General features: G+C 38.0%; 1 long non-coding RNA gene across 1 annotated transcript; it reads right to left on the bottom strand.

The window, feature by feature from the left end:
* Window positions 1-2,084: 2,084 nt before the first annotated feature.
* On the bottom strand, window positions 2,085-3,359 carry LOC124124396. Its single transcript, XR_006859469.2, has 3 exons — window positions 3,082-3,359; window positions 2,535-2,591; window positions 2,085-2,176 (listed from the first exon to the last, which is right to left on the bottom strand). It is a non-coding gene; the product is annotated as an uncharacterized LOC124124396 (long non-coding RNA).
* Window positions 3,360-3,823: the final 464 nt, after the last annotated feature.

The following is a 3,823-nucleotide window of genomic DNA, read 5'->3' as shown; positions in this document are numbered from 1 at the left end:
CACAAGGGATACAAAATGGAGGATCTTCACCTTTCAACAAATATTCGTTAGTGTATCTGCTATGGCCAATACGACATCGTCGTAAAATGACCTCCTCAAATCTGGACTGACAACCCAAGTAGGTGTAACCGATAGTTGGTTTTACTGCATGTAATTTATTTGTACCAACTTGGGTGTCCCACTTCTTTTGCATAAGGACTTTGATATAGCATCTAATTAAAGGGCTGCAGTCGCTGTATGGTATAAGAAGTGGGACACAGATTTGTTGAGAGCTGCTTTTGCTGCAGCATCAGCCATAGTGTTACCCGTGATTCCAACATGACTGGGTAACCAGCAATAGACGATGTTGTATTGGCCAGTGACAATAGTATTGTGTAATTCTAAAATATCAAGAGTGAGTGGATGATTTGCGCGGACATTTTTAATGCCTGTAGGCATGACAAAGAATCAGAGAGGATGGGGAAGTTTTTGCAGATATTTTGTGTCTGAATATATTCCAAAGCTGTTCGAATAGCCTTGGCCTCAGCAGTAAAGATAGAACAATTGTTTGGTAATCTGGAAGAAATAGTTTTTGAACCAACGATGGTAGCACTGGCAACTTTGCCACCATCCCTGGATCCATCAGTGAAAATGGAGCGGTGAGAATCGTACTTTGATCTCAACTGGATATATTCTTGATGAAAGACTAAATGATTTGTGTCTGATTTTTTAAAATAAGTAAGTGTGAGGTCTACAACGGGGTGGACTAGTTGCCAAGGAGGTGTAGACAGTAAACGGCACGGTGCAACAAAATCAAGGTCAATATTTGCTGCTGTTACATGAGGTTTTATTCTAATCCCTAGTGGAGGAACAAGCTTCGGTTTTGTATGGAATAAGTCCTCGTAGGGAGGATTAAATATGCAATCATAGGCTGGATTGGACAGATTTGATTTTAATTTTGTGATATATTGTAAAGCAAGTTTTAAACGGCGTTGTTTTAATGACGGCTCATCAGCCTCCACATAGAGACTGTCAACAGGAGAGGTCCTGAAAGCACCAAGCCAGAGCCTCAAGCCCTGGTGATGAATTGAGTCCAGTTTTTGTAAGTTACTTTTACAGGCTCCACCATAAATGATGGAACCGTAATCTTTTTTTGAGCGGATCAAAGATCTGTATAAATGGAGAAGGGTTGTCTGATCCCCGCCCCACTTAGAGTTTGAGACGACTTTCAATAAGTCTAATGCTTTTAGGCATTTTGCCTTGAGATATTTTATATGTGGCAAGAATGTCAGGTGGCGGTCAAAAATAAGCCCCAAGAACTTAGTCTCCTCAACTACCTTTATGGGTGTGGCAGATAGAAATAGTTCTGGGTCCTTGTGCTGTCTATATTTCCTGCAGAGGTGTATACAATTAGTTTTTGTTTTAGAAAATTTGAAGCCGTTAGCAAGCGACCATTTTTGGATTTTATTGTGACAACTGCAATTGTCTCTTTTGACAGACTGTTTATCTTGATACTAAATAATGTTACAGACAAAATACTGCCTTGTGGGACACCCTGATCCTGAGTATAATGGTCAGACAGGGTTGAACCCACTCGGACTTGAAATTGTCTGTCAGTTAAAAACTGTGATATAAAATGAGGCAAACGACCTCTCAAACCAAAATCATGTAAATCCTTTAGAATGCCGTGCTTCCAAGTAGTATCATAGGCCTTTTCAAGATCGAAAAAGACTGACACAACATGCTGTTTGTTTATAATAGCATGTTTCTCAAAGGAGTCTAAGCATACTTAATGGTCGATAGTACTTCGATTTTTTCGGAAACCACATTTGATATTTGTAATTAGATTATTGGTTTCCAGATACCAAATTAATCTATTATTCACCATTCGTTCCATGGTTTTGCACACGCAACTTGTTAAGGATATAGGTCTATAGTTAGAGGGATCTGTATGATCCAGGCCAGGCTTTGGCATTGGAACTACAATGGCATTATGCCATGAAGGAGGAAAATTCCCAGATATCCATATTTGATCAAATATATCTAAAAGTGTCTCCAGGCAGGATTCAGGTAAATGTTTTAAAAGCTGATAATGTATGTTGTCATTGTAACCGGAATCGTGTAGGTATATAGGAAGACCAGACACAGGCTACGGGTGTGAGACTTTATTTTCTTTGTATGTTGACAGACAGACACCCTGAAACACATGTATAGGGAATACATACTAATTCAGGATAAACATGTACACATATGTAATTAAATACAACAAATTAATATCACAAATCATTTATATTACAATAGGAATAATTATAATATCGTTCCTCAGAAAACATCCGCAATAAATAATACTATACAGAAATAATGACATTATCATTAACACATTTCGTTGAGGCAACCATGCAAGAACGATAACTCTTTGATACGACGAACACAAGACAAATACGTCATACTAACGTACAGGTTGTGATGAACGTTAAACAAATTAAATGCTAAATATAGAGAAACTATGTTTCTTATACAATTGCAATATAGGCACACAATAATAAGTTTCGTACCCTGTGGGTGACACTGGGGTGTAGATATTCCACGTCCTCTGGAGGAATATAACGCTGCTATAAAAATAAACAAACAACATTCAGAATATTCTAAATGCGCACATATATAGAAATACAATTGAATGTGGTATTGTATAAATTACTAATAAACTTCATGACGATAAAGTATATGAAATATCAGGTCATATCATTCGTTCATTAATTCATTCTTTCATTCAACTATTTATACACCTTAACTAACATTTTAAAGAACTAATAAACTTCATGACGATAAAGTATATGAAATATCAGGTCATATCATTCGTTCATTAATTCATTCTTCATTCAACTATTTATACACCTTAACTAACATTTTAAAGCATAGGCGTTATGTTAATAATGCTGAACAGTATTAAACTTATGTATAAACGCCATTGCACAAAATATACACAACTACACGATTATACATTTTAGCAAACATTATGATGCACTAGGATAATCAATTTACACCAATACCATTACTACTAAGTACATAACATATATACAATCCTTAAAACATTATACTCACCTTTAGATTTGTTATTTAGTCCTAAGTGCTCGGAGATGTGATCGCTGACGTGCTCTGATTGTTGTGAAGTGCAATGGCTGACGTGCAAGTAGCTTTTAGTATTTTAAAAACAAGCCAATCCACACAAGGGGCCGCGCAAGACAAAGAACATAAGACAGGCAATGACACAACACAACCTGTCACCCCTTATACCCGTAATAGACGTGACAAAGATCTAAAAATAACTATAGGCTAACGCTTGAAGATGATACTATTAGAGGTAAAACTATAAACAATCACAATTCTAGCAACCTGAAATGACAACCTATATACATGGAAATTCATATCTGCCACACACTTCCCCACCCTGACAAATGGTGTCCTCATCATTTCATTTTACCCGTGACAACATCTAGAATGGCCTCAGTTAGCCTTTGTGGTTGGTGAGAAAACATTGCCTCAGTGGCAAGAGAATTCAGATAATCCGCTCTCACCAACCAGTCTGGTGTAGCTACTGCAGAGAGAACATATTCGCCACTTTGCATCCACCTCTGTTGCGTTCGGGTTCGGCCCGATCGCCGTGGAACTGGAATTGGTGTTTCTCTCTGTCTTGGCCGATTCTCTTCATCGGATGCTTCACTGTTGAAATCGCCACCTGCAGCTGATGTCTGATGTGGCTGCCTGAAGTCTTCAGACGTCCCTTCCTCCCTCTCATCATGGACAGCACTAGCCTCTTCATTTCTCACACTCGCTGTCTGTGCTT

This window comes from Haliotis rufescens, unplaced genomic scaffold (assembly GCF_023055435.1).
Source record: "Haliotis rufescens isolate VD_foot unplaced genomic scaffold, xgHalRufe1.0.p SCAF_63, whole genome shotgun sequence".
Lineage (NCBI taxonomy): Eukaryota > Metazoa > Mollusca > Gastropoda > Lepetellida > Haliotidae > Haliotis > Haliotis rufescens.
The sequence above is the reverse complement of the archived record's forward strand: the minus strand, read 5'-3'. Positions and strand labels throughout refer to the sequence as shown.